At 38.9% G+C, this 12,935-nt stretch overlaps 1 protein-coding gene across 1 annotated transcript in view; it reads right to left on the bottom strand.

The window, feature by feature from the left end:
* Positions 1-12,935, bottom strand: part of DLGAP2 (DLG associated protein 2) — a 153,936-nt gene that overhangs the window by 90,919 nt on the left and 50,082 nt on the right. Inside the window, exon 2 of the mRNA XM_026033892.1 lies at positions 11,023-11,088. The gene's annotated coding sequence lies outside the window, so the exon portion shown is untranslated. The remainder of the gene's footprint in view (positions 1-11,022; positions 11,089-12,935) is intronic.

Genomic DNA, 12,935 nt, shown 5'->3' with positions numbered 1-12,935 from the left:
GAGATGTGGTCCAGAAAACCAGGTTGCTGCACTGTGCTGTTTCAGTATAATTTGCATTGCAATGCATCATGAAGAAATACCCTCACAGCCTACTTATAAACATTAAGTATCATAACAACAAGGATATTAATCAAAATAAGTGCATATTAAATATTAAAAATACACAAATAGAATGTTTTAGCTGGAGCTCTTTTTGCCCAAGGAYGGCAGCAGCCAGCACTAGATGAACACTTTTTCTTCATTAGTTATTTTATTTTTCCTCTATTTAATTCTAACTTTGAAAGTGAACATTTTCACACATTGAGAATGACTAACCTGCCAACTGGAAGGCAGAAATTCTAGAAGTGCTGGTTTCAGCAGCAACTGGTTTCAAGAGATTTCCAACTTATTTATCACTTAAACACTTCATATAAAATTTACACAAAAATCCAGGGAGTGGGTGACTACCTGATTTTAAYGTCTAGTTGTAGAAGATGCCTTGTACCTTCTGTTATCATGACTAAATGTGGTTTCACTGCATGCAGCATTGCCTGTCAGCAAATTCTTCCTATCTAATGTCCCAGGAAAAGCATCACATTAAACAATCACACTCTAATCCCAGGCTGGTTACTTGAAATATTAAAATATAAGGGGTGGAAGACCCTCTAAAAAACGTAATTGGCTCTCTTGAGGCAACCATAATGAAGTATTAATGTTCAGGTATTTCTCCCTGTATTGTCAAAGGAGAAATGCYGGCAGTTCTGGGGAACTAAACACCTACGGCTGAGCTATACCAGCACCCTGATCCGGGTTAGTGGATGGGTCAGTCCATACAGTTAAGTTGTTAGCATCACAGGTTCATACTGTGGAAGCAAGTCTCTTCCAAACCATGCACTCGCATGATTTGGGAAAAAACATGGGCCAATGGCAATTACCAATAGGTAGTCTGAATGGAGTTTTATTTTGGAGTGTGAGAAATTCATGTGATTCATCTCATGCTGAAGTATGTCTAAAAAATGTCAGATGAATACCACCTTTCAAGAGCTTATTTTTCTCTGCTGACAACAAGGGAAGCGGCGTATGACAGGTTCAGATGCAGAAAGCTACATCATAAATATCTGAAGTTAGAGAGAGGACATGAAACGCACACCTAATACTAAAACCTGGCCAAATGTTTAATTCCGTGGAACCACGATAGTCCAGTGTAGTGTCCAAGGATAAAATCTGTGTGGCTCCTTTGTCAGAAAAAACAGGGACCTGCAAATTCTGATCCTAGAGCAGAGAACACCAATCCTAGGTGGCTAGAGAACACCAATTTGGAGGAAAGCTGGAAAATACAACGGAAGGAATAAGGGACAGAGATATCCTGATGGACGTGGCCATGGCAGGTGGACCCACATGGGACAGAAACACTCCAAGGGACCGTGGCTGTGGTGCACCCACAGCAGGCATGGACACCTGGAGGCAGTGTGGCCATGGTGCGGGGAACCATGTGGGACAAGGACACCTCAAGGGACTGCAGCCCTGGGAGAGACCCACACTGGGGCAGAGCATGAGAAAGAAGCAAGGAGCAAGGGGCAGAAACCCCAGGTCCTGACCCCAGACAGCCACCCCCACCTCACCATGGAGAGGGAGGACAAGGAGACTTGGAGGAGGGAGAAGAGGTGCAGGATGAAGCTGTAGCAGGGGAAGGGGAGGGAAGTTGTCTCCCCAGGAGTCTGTCTGAMTGTTTATATCTCTGTTTCTCAGTACTTGAGTTGGCAATTAAAAGTTTATGTTAACAGACGATAAATTAAGTGACATTCCTCAAGTTGAGGCTGTTCTACCTGCGACAATCTGTCAGCACAGGAGTTTCCTCTCTCCAGCGCCATCCATCTTTCAAATAGAGCTCAGCAGATTGTCAACCTGACATCCCAAAAGATTTATCTCCCAGATAAATAAGCACAGTCRGGTGCATGGTGGTGCAGCCAGAAACTCTGCTTGGGAGAGGGAAGGGGATTTGCTACAAGGCAGCTGGGGCAACTTTCAGGTATAAATTCCTGGATGCCCTCAGAGAAAAAGAGCACAAATGGGGGACCATCGGGAAAGCAGTGGCCAGGGAGTCCTCAGGGTAAGATGGGATTAGTTTCCAGTAGCTCAAAGTATGTGATGCCCTGGTATTGACTGGCATGTAACACGCAGCCCTCCGTGCTGCTTTCCAAGTTCAAGGTGCATCACCATGGTGCACTTTTGCAGCAGCATGATGACAGAGGTAAGTCCACAGATTGATTTGTGGCTAGCATTTTATCCTAGAATCCGTGTGATCAGTGAAGCTTTTGACAAAAATATAAAGTATCAGAACTTGACTGACCTAATCTAACCAACATGTAAGCTATTTCCTGTAATCTTCTGGAGAAATGCAGCTGTATGGAGTCAGGCAGGGCTTCACTATCTGAGCATCATTGAAAAATATGTAAGGAAATTATAATGCTTGCAAATGCAGGCTGGAAAAGGCAGCAAAATGCTATTCAACTTTTTTTTTTTTTTTTTTATCCCTTGTTGTACCTGCTTTTACAGATTATTAATCCCAAAGGAGAAAATTTTGCAGCTTTCAGAATAAGTTTTCCATGACATAATTAAAAGTGTGACCATTTTCTCAGGAGAGAATCTGACTATGCATTTACCAGGCAACTCAGCAATTAGAGAGAACCAAAGCAAGTGGAAAGCAAAGCTCAGAGGTATTCAGGAGTCTATACATCAGGAATCTACACATTCAGGAATGCTACTCACACTGAAGGCAATGACAATTATCTTATTAATTTTGCTTGGGCTGCCATTAATCCTAAATGTTTTCTGCAAAATCTTCTTAGTAACTTTATTGACAAGTCCTGTTGTCTCTCGAAGGGGATAGTCTCCAATCCATAGCGTATATTACGAGAAAATATTTCATGTTTGACTGGAATAAATGCTTAAAACCTGGATACATCACTGGAAAGATCCCAAAGTCAGGAAGAAGACAGAATCAAGGGGTGCAGCTAATCTGCTGAAGTACTGTCCCTCATTTCAGAGGGGACACCATTTAGCCCAAAGACCSGAACCATTTATATACAGTTCCACAAGTAAATGAAACTATTGAAACTCCTACCTGGASGTGGCTTTCTTAATAAGAAATATTTTTTATTGTTTATTAACTAAAAATTAAACATAATAATGTTAATATTTCTGCACATTTCTGAATTTTTTTGTTCATCATTTCTAAAAGTCTTCTTGACTTTTGCTTTATTTATGRCAGTGTATCAATGATTTACCATCCAATGTAATACTGAAAATGATTTTCATCCATGCATTTCTCTATGGGAAATAAAGAGGGTATTGAGGAGATGACAGATTACGTGTATCAACTGTCAATGTCAATTTTAATAGATGAGTTCAGGAGAGGAGGGAATCTTTCAATATTGCAAGCCTTGTGCGAGTTTGGGAAGTGGAAGAATTAATATTACTATAGATAAATAAAAATATTTATCATATAACTCTTCTTAATAAAAATTATTTTTATTAATTCCTAAAAATGGTGTATGTGGTTGCTCCAAGATATTTCAAAGATTTTGCTCATTTTGTAAAGTGTTCTTTGTGGGGAAAAAACACCCTGAAAATTAATTCTCAAAAGCATTGATCGCAGACACAAAACTAATGACTTCTATTTAAAATACTTTTCTACTTCAAAATCCCTTTTACTACTTTTTTTTTTTAACTTCAATACTGCTGTTGTGAAAATTGAAGAAAATGGTTTGATTTTTTGTTTGCTCCAACCTCAGTTCTTTGCAGCTTTTTGATTCACTCCAGATTTCAAAGTTTCAGCCTTGCTCTGATTCAAAACAATTATTTCCCTTACTTTGTGGAATTCATCATTATCTGCCCGGCTGTGAGCCTTTGGTGCTACCTCTTGCTGCTTGGTCATTGTTTGGTGAACTTTGCTGCTCAGCTCAACCCACTGAGATTGAGGAAGTCTCATCCTGGTTTTCCTAGGGGGTGCAGGAAGAAATAGCAGTCTGRCGATAAGTTCCCTTTCAAACTTGTTGCCATAGTAACAGGCAGAAAACCTCCCTCTTTCCATAACCCACAGACTGGGAATTTTTTCAAATCAGGGTGCTGTCTCTTTTCTGCTTGGCTGACAGCTCAATTTTACCTTGGTGAGAAACAATGCAAATATTCACTGCCTTTTCCTGCAACCAACAGYGCACAGATTTCCCACGTGGCAGTGAAGGGCCGGATTATGAACCCTGCCCTTGGGAAGTGAGGCTGCTACAAATTTGGACACCCATGGCAAATCCGAGGCAAGACATCATATTATACTGCTGTCTGATTATGCATGAAGAGAATGATTTTGTAAAATGAGAAAAAAAAAGAAATAGAATTGCACAGTAAAGTCAAGATGGAAGGTTACAGCTGAACTCAGRAGTACAAGTCTGGACGATATTGGCAGTATTTGCTGGTACTTATCCTGCTGTAGTTAATCTGGTGCAAATCCCCTCATGAAGATAAGCCGAACCAATGGGCCATGTTGTTGGCGCTGTGAGGGGCATCCTTGGTCATGCACTGCCATGCTGTAGGTACCTGCAGCCCTCTAGCTCTGCCTTTACAAGCTGCCTTACTCTCRATAGGGCTCAGCAGAGGGGACATGGGTGGCAGGGCATGGAACTTACTTCCTAAGCCTCATCAGTTAAGCTGCTTATCACGAGAATACATTTGAAAAGCTGCACATTTTATCCCTTTCAGAGGAAACAGTACACTGAAAACACTTGGTGAAGAAGGTGAGCTCAGATGAGTAGGGTCAGCTGACTCAGTTCCTCAGTCTCTGAGATTATTGGGCATGGGAGAGAGAYGGAAGTCACAGAATCACAGAATATTCAAGGTTGGAAGGGACCTCTAGAGATCATCTAGTCCAACTCCCCTGCTCAAGCAGGCACACCTASAGCATGTGGCACAGGGTGGCGTCCAGGCGGGTTTTGAAGATCTCCAGAGAAGGAGACTCCACAGCCTCCCTGGGCAGCCTGTTCCAGGGCTCTGGCACCTTCACAGGAAAGAAGTTCTTCCTCAAATGGAGATAGAACTGCCTGTGTTTCAACTTGTACCCATTGCCCCTTGTCCTGTCACTGGCCACCACTGAGAAGAGCTTGGCCCCTTCTTCCCTGCATTCTCTCTTCATGAACTTATACATATTAATCATATCCCCTCTCAGCCTTCTCTTCTCTGGAGAAAACAGGCCCAGTTCACTCAGTCTCTCCTCATACGAGAGATGTTTCATTCCCTTAATCATCTTAGTTGCTCTCCGCTCTGTAAAAGTCCCTCCTTTACTAGCAGTCTGTATCCCAAGTGTGAATCAACTCAGGCTTTTCCAGCTTCTCCCCACTTCTCTTTCTTCCTTGGAATGGTTCTAGTGCAGACAGTGAAGTCAGTGTTTCAAGACATGGTCTAATGGTCTGTCCAAGTTTATCAGCTTAGAAAAAAACATTTCCTGTCTATCTGAACTTAGGAGCCTCCTCAGCTACACAGTCAGATCAGAATGCATAAATGTTTTGTACCAAAAATATTTTGCTTCTTGGCAAAGAAATTAATRCATAAGCCCCTTTGTATTCTGTAGAGGAAATATATGAATAATTCATAACAAATAACCTATTTGATTAATCTTACATCCTACAAATATCTTTCCCTGTTTATGAATTGACCTTGGGCCTAATGGGATTTTTGCAGAGTTATCTGACATTATGAGGTGCTTAATTTTTACAAATAGCTTCRTCTCTGCAGATTGTTAGTAAGCCTTTGTTGCCAATAGCTTATAATTAAAATGCAGGATATTTAGTATGTTTATATAGGACACTCAGTCCACATGACATAATTTTGCTCTATGATCGAATGAGTAATTCATAGAATCAGCTCTCAAGCATAACTATAAGGAATTTAAAGTTCAAAACTGGTTTTCTGAAAAAAACATGATCCATTATTCCGTTAAAATTTTCTGTGCTCTCAACCATTTTATCAGTAAACTTTTACAATACAATATCTTGGTATAGGCACAAGGAAGAACTTGAAGTGAAATTATTCAGAAGTGTGCTCAATTTTTTTTTTCAGARAATAGCTTTTTTTTTTTTTYCCCCCCCAGTATCTGTYGGGCTAGACACAACTAGCAAATATGACAGAGAGATTCTTTGGGTTTTTAAAACTGCTTTTAAGTCTAAAAGAGTTCTTTGTGTATTGAACCATCTGTCTGTATATTTTTATTGCACAGAAGGACAGTCCAGTAGTTAGGGCATTAACTTGGGATGCACAGAAGGAGGACAGTCCAGTAGTTAGGGAATTAACTTGGGATACCTTCATCCAAGATTTCCTGACCTGCAATGAATGGCCCTGTGAAATGATGGCAAAGAGCGCTCACAGGCTCAACTGCTTCTGCTGTCTAGGCAAAACCAAACCTTGCTTCTCTAGATTGAAGTTAGTCTCTTTGGAGATCTCTTACAGGATATCCCTGCCTCAGTTCTCCATACTGTAGGAATGAAAGGAACTTCTGTATCTCTGAGTGTCAAAAAGCAGGGAAACATTCAAATTCTGGGCTTTTATTCTGCTCAGAAAAGTATCTAAGATAAAATATTTGCCCACTACCACTTGCTGCTCTGAGCTGAAGCACGGGCTGAGGCACGGGCAATTCTTGTCTGTGCTTGGGAAAATTTCTTAAGTTATGCCCATGCTATGGAGCAGGAAACTGTTAAAAAGTGCAGTAAGTGTTGAGATCCTGACTGCACCGAGGAAGGCTACATGATTAGGTAGAAAGACAGACAAACTGGAAAGTCAAGTCCTTATTTTTTAATTTCACAAAGGACAATGTCCTTTCTCCTTCCCAACACTTGAGGTTATAATGGCATGATCGTGCAATCGAAAGTGATTGAATAACCATGAGTTAGTGTCTGACACTTGAACGGTACCAATTAATCAAAAGCACGCCTTCAATAACTGTGAAAGAAAAAAACTCCAACATTTTGTAACCTGCCCTTAAACTCCCTCACAGTTTACTTTGCAATTGGGGCAGGTTAATAGCATTATTAGTAACTGCAGCCCTCTCCCTCACAACAGCTCAATATCCTTCCCCTTTGTGAAGAAAAAACAGTTATTTATCAAAGCAAAAGCTTTTAAGTGCAAGTTCTCTGACACTCTCTGCCTTACACAAAAAGCTGCCAAGTGTTAAACTCATTTGAAATAAGCATCTTTCTTACCTACAGAAAGGAATCAAAATAATTTGTCAATAATTTGTTTTTCTGTGTTTTCTCTGTGTATGCATTACTTATTAAGATCAATCTTAAAGGAAAAGTTCAACTCATCCCTGTTGAAGTGTTTCTGTTTTTTTTTTTTTTTTTTGCATTCCAATAACAGTTAAGCATGGCACATTTCCCATATGTCTTGGTAAGATTACACTATGCATTTTTGACATGCAAAGCAAATTTTTGTTCTGCCCAACATATGCCTAGAAGAAAAAAGGCTGTGAGGAATTTCTGCTCTGTACAGTGTGGAAAAGGCTTATTCTCTAACACGTTACATTGTCCAGTTATTGCAACTTGCAGATGGAAGAAAACTTTCAGAACTGCAATTTCAGTTGCAGAGTTCAGGTTCAGAGACTTAGTGGGAGCTGTTTGAGATCATGCAGCACATCAGACCTCTTGCTTGTATTACCATGCCCTGCTACCTTGGTGAAGTTGCTCATTTTATACATTCCTAGTGAAAAAAAAAGGTCTTGTTGTTGCAGATCAAGGCAAGAGTGTGAATCTTCTATCTGTGAAAATACCACAGTGATCTTTGTTAAACAAATGGTAATGGAAAAAATACAAAATATTTTTCTTGAGCACAGACTAGGTGTGCATGCTTGGGTAAGCTTTTTAAAAGAACCCATTGCATTTCTGCCTCTATTAACCGATGAGTACTTTTACAGAATCAATAATGCAACAGAATTGAGATCAGTCCTGTCTCTTGATACCTTTTCCCAATTAAGGTAGTGGATCATTGTATTAATAATATTATTTAGTGATCACTCAGCACTTTTACCCTGGTGAAATACTGCACAAACATTAATTAATTCCCACCAAAGCCCTGGAACCTCAATAGGAAATATTAAACCCATTTTATAAATAGGGGCCTGGAGCCAGAGATCTTTCAATACCAGAGAGATTGCAGCTGGAAGTGCCTTGAGAGGGTGAGCAAGCACGAGAGACTAAAGTAATGAATGGCCCAGCAATTAAAGCTRCCTTAAAGAATATCATCTCTGCTCTGCCTTTACTTGGGGCAATTAGAACCTGTACTTCTCAAGGAAGGCCCTTTCTGAAGGTTATCAAGAACAACTATCTCTGCCAGTTCCCCTGATTGCTATTGCTGCTCATAGAAAATAATTAAAGAGTCTCTGGGACAGAAAGAGATAGAGCCCAATATTGTAATAGGCTAGACAATATTCTAATGGACTCTGTCCAGGTTCAGATTTCTCTTCAATGAATATCTGACTTTATATGTGCGCCACAGTGGAAAAAAGTGGAGACTGAAACAGATGTAGTAGTGTTTATCCTGGGTAATAACATAAGATATGGAAGACTGAAATTCAAGTCCATATTCAGATCATGGATTTGAACTCGCGTCTTCAAGTGAAGGACCACAACACCATGGGACAGTCAGATGGACAGAGAGTTTGCAGCTGTCCATACAGTTATTAGTACCCTATCACTAGTATCACTAGCATCAGTAGTACAGTGGTAGCTATAGTTTGTCTACACTGAACCTAACTGTCTCAAATCTTTCATATATATTTTCACAATTTCCATCTTCCATAGTACACTCTATTGTAAACACTCTAGTACAGAGATTCTCTATAAAGCAGAATATGCCTCCTATGTTTCGACATAATGGTTGGTATCTAGTTCACCTGCTTTGGCCATCTGAAGATTGACAYCCAAGTCAGGTAGGTAGGATTTTCTTTTGGAAAGAAGAAAATTATTTCCATTCATCATATAGAGAGGTTTAGTGTTTATTTTTGGATTATTACAACAGCCACCAAAAATTTAGGAGGAAGAATAGATCTTTCCCTGCCTTTACCATATTATCTTTTGTTCTGTCCTCTGTCCAGGAACATGTGAAGATTACTACCACAGCTTAGTTTCTTTGTGTTGTTGTTGAGACTTTATTCTTGTTGTTGGATTCCTGTTCCTCATTTCTGTTCAAAAATCCTGCAGCTTTTCCACAATCAGGATGCTGGATGATTGATCAGTTTAGCATATATGTTTGCATTGATCCTTGATTTCCTATTTCATATGAAGTTCCATTACACCTCTAGTTACTGTAGTGTAATATGTGCAGCTATTGGCCTATGCACAACTTGCTCTGTCTTCAAAAATCTTGCAGAAGTTCCCTCTCAACCAAATGCAAGTAAAACAACTTTGACATATTTCTAGAACTTAATTTATCTTACCCTAAGTTAGGCTTCTAAAGTAGGTCAGATCACTTATGTCCTAGAAATGTCTATCACTCTACATTGACTTTAAAGGAAATCTAGACACCTACAGTTTAGACATCTACATCTGAACTACTTTTCTATGGAGGATGAGATGAATTTCACCCAAGGTATCCAAACTCTCTACTACAGAGTAGCAAGGCAAAAATGAACGAATGTCCAAGAAGGAGCTCATTCACTGACCCCTCCAGAGCATTTATTTCTGGTATCCTGAGGGAACTTCACATTTGATTATATCATCCCTCCTACACTATTATAAGCGAAGCAGAATGAAGGCAGAAACTGCAAAGCTTGTAAAGAGCTTAAGTCTTTTCCTTAACACATCTTTCAGTTTCATATTCTGAAGCTATCCTATAGATTTTGTCATCTTAGTTTTTAATATCAATTAGACAAACACGATACAGGTGTCTTTATAACCAGGGTTTACAGAATCTCCTGACTTGAATATAACTGAGTCATGACCACATTGGCYGCATTAAAAAAGCCTTTTCTGAGATATGATTTAAATACAATGACATTCTCTGCCTGAATTCATGTTCTTTGTTCAAACTGTTTTGTTTTTCTTTTTTTCCCCTTAATATAGCAACTATGATTTATCTTGCTATCAATGTGCAACCTGAAGGTCAGGGTAGGAGTTTATAGTATTCCTACCAAAATACAAAAATATCTGTAATAACACAAAATAAACTGTTACAGTGTATTAACTTGAGCATTTGTATAAGAAAAAAAAAAAGATACTGATGTCTAAATAACCTTACCTTGAATAAAGGCAGCTTAAACTAGAAAACACCCATAAATCATTTTGCATATTTCTCTTCCAAAAAAGAAAAGAAAAAAAAAACACACAAAGGAAATTGCACATAAAACAAAATTTTGATGGATTTCGCATAAAACAGCGACAACCTGGATATGAAATTCCAAGAACAGAAGTTTAATTTTGTACAGTCTAAAAGGTATAAATCTCGCTAAACTGAAGCCATGGGGACATTTTACTAATAGCTTTGGGAGACAGAAGTATTAAAATTTCACTCACTGGCTATATGAATTTCTGGTTTCTTTTTTCTTCCATTACTATTTTTTTTTTTAAGTTAGAAGGCAGCAATGGAAACTCCCTCCACAACTGTTACACTGTCAGGAGAATAAGATAAAAGGGAAAAGACAAAAGAGGGAAAGTTGTTGGTAATTTCCTAGAACATCCTCTTTCAGATTCTGGGTTGCCAAGGTGATACCAGTATGGGATGCCTTTCTGCTTGAGATTGTCTAAGCTGATAAAACAGGTGAGAATTTCTTGGAAGGGCTGGAAGGGTTGGGGGCTGATACAACAGGTGAGAATTTCTTGGAAAGGCTGGAAGGATTGAGGGCTTCTTTGGCCACTCCCATTCACCACAGCCCGTCGCCATGGTTAGTCTGGGCTTTGGGACTGGAGGAAGGCCTAACCCCTGGGCCTCCTGCCTCCTCCCCACCATGCTGCATCCAGCCCCTGTGTGTGCAAGCAGAACGAGGTATCTGAGAGACGGTGTCTGTACCTAGCTCCTCCTCTGGCGAGCCTGGAAAACTGAAGCCCGACTTGAGCAGATCGCCACCCTCTTCTTCTGAAAAGACAGAAACAAAGTAGCTATTTAATAATTCTGTTATTGATGTACACCAGACATTAGATTCCRACTAGTTTTCAAATCCACCCAGTAATGCCTGTTACCATTCAGTATCCCTGATACTGTGATGTATTAGGGCAGGTGCTGTTATCTACAATATTTTGTCACTACTTATTCTTGTTTCTTTGTTCTACCACTTTGTGAATGACTTTTTTTTTTTTTTAATTTTACCACTCTTGTTCACCTTGCTTGTGGTTTTATGTTCATAAACACCTTTTTAACATCTTTTACATCTTTTTTTTTTCAGTTTTGCTTTGTCACGTTGAATGGCTTGACAATATATAGAAAAGAATACAAAATATTACAGTTTCATATAAGTACATGATAACGCTCTTTTTCATTTATTTATTTTTATTTTTTTTTTAATAACCTTGTCTTCTATGATTTTTCCTTAATCGTCATGCCTCCTTGTGTCTCAGCTACGTGGAAGTTGTTTGAATATATACAGCCTTATTTTGTGCTCTTTCTTACCAAGCACAGCCCTCTCAAAAGGAGAGTGAAAAAATGGACGGATCCATAATCTCTCAYTGTATGAGAGAAAGACAAAATCGAGAATTGCAGACCATATTTTTGATGTGCATGACTGAAGACTGGTGACTTAACTTAGATGAGTGAGCTAACTCATCTAACTAGGGAAGACATTCTCAGACTTTTGAAGCAACCTAAACTCTTCTTTTGAGTAACTGAATCAGTGTGTCAGAGAAGCTGCTTTTTGTAATTCAGCCTGCAACAGACAGTGTTTTGCCTGTTTGAATGCTCCATTTAACAAATACATGCATTTTGTGTATTCCTCGGTCTTGGTTGCACTTTTTATTTGTACTAGGATTTCTTTCCAATTATCTCACAGCAAGTGAAATGATTGAATATACTCATGTAGATACTCTCAAACAATCATTCCTGGTTTGACACTTCCTGAGGTTAAGAACTGATAGCAAAGGATAGTATAGCGTAGATACTGCATAGAAAATGTCCTGAGTATGTAAAAGTATTTAGAAAAGCCGAGCTGAGCTTTCAAGTAAACATCTTGTTTATAAACTCACTTGTTATGCAAACTCACCCTGCTAAAATCCATCCTTCTAGAGATCTAGCTAAGCGGTCATAGGCAATCTTAAAAATGACTGGCATAAGAATTCAAATTAAATTTCATTTGGAGAGGTAATGGACAACTCTAATTAAATAAAAGCACAATTAATCAGTTTCCATGGAGACTTTGCTCACATGATCTGCCAATATTGTATAACTCATATGCGGAGCACAGCCTCTAATTTTGCTGCATAACGAATTAAGAAGAAGACATAGCAAAAAGGGTTCTGAAGGAGCCTTTAGATTCATGTAGAAAGTTCAGAGATGTTACTGATACCTTTGTAACGTAAAGCTTGACATTAAAACAGTAGTCCTGTATTTTTGAAAAGGAAACTATTAAGTTATAAAGTTACATTACGTACAAGTGTTCAAAAATATTTATAAAATTATCCATAGAAAATAAAATGCACAACATGATTTCTCCTTTGCAAGAAGCTGGCATCATTCTCACAGAAGCTTCCCCAAAATAGGCTAAAGTTTTAGGGATAGTCTAAARTAGACTAGCGCTTTAAGGAGTTTATGTGTTTGATGAAAAAAAAAAAGAGGCCATGTTACTTGATTCATGAGTCAGGTTCTGACTTTGCCATAAGATTCCTGTGTCAATTTGGACAACTCAGTAATCTCTTACCTCCATTATCCAGTTGTAAAATTACAATTACAATTCTTTTTCTCATAGCTATCMTATATGAACTCATTAGTTAATG

Source organism: Nothoprocta perdicaria, unplaced genomic scaffold, assembly GCF_003342845.1.
Source record: "Nothoprocta perdicaria isolate Ctin4 unplaced genomic scaffold, notPer1 scaffold_136, whole genome shotgun sequence".
Taxonomy (NCBI): domain Eukaryota; kingdom Metazoa; phylum Chordata; class Aves; order Tinamiformes; family Tinamidae; genus Nothoprocta; species Nothoprocta perdicaria.
The sequence above is the reverse complement of the archived record's forward strand: the minus strand, read 5'-3'. Positions and strand labels throughout refer to the sequence as shown.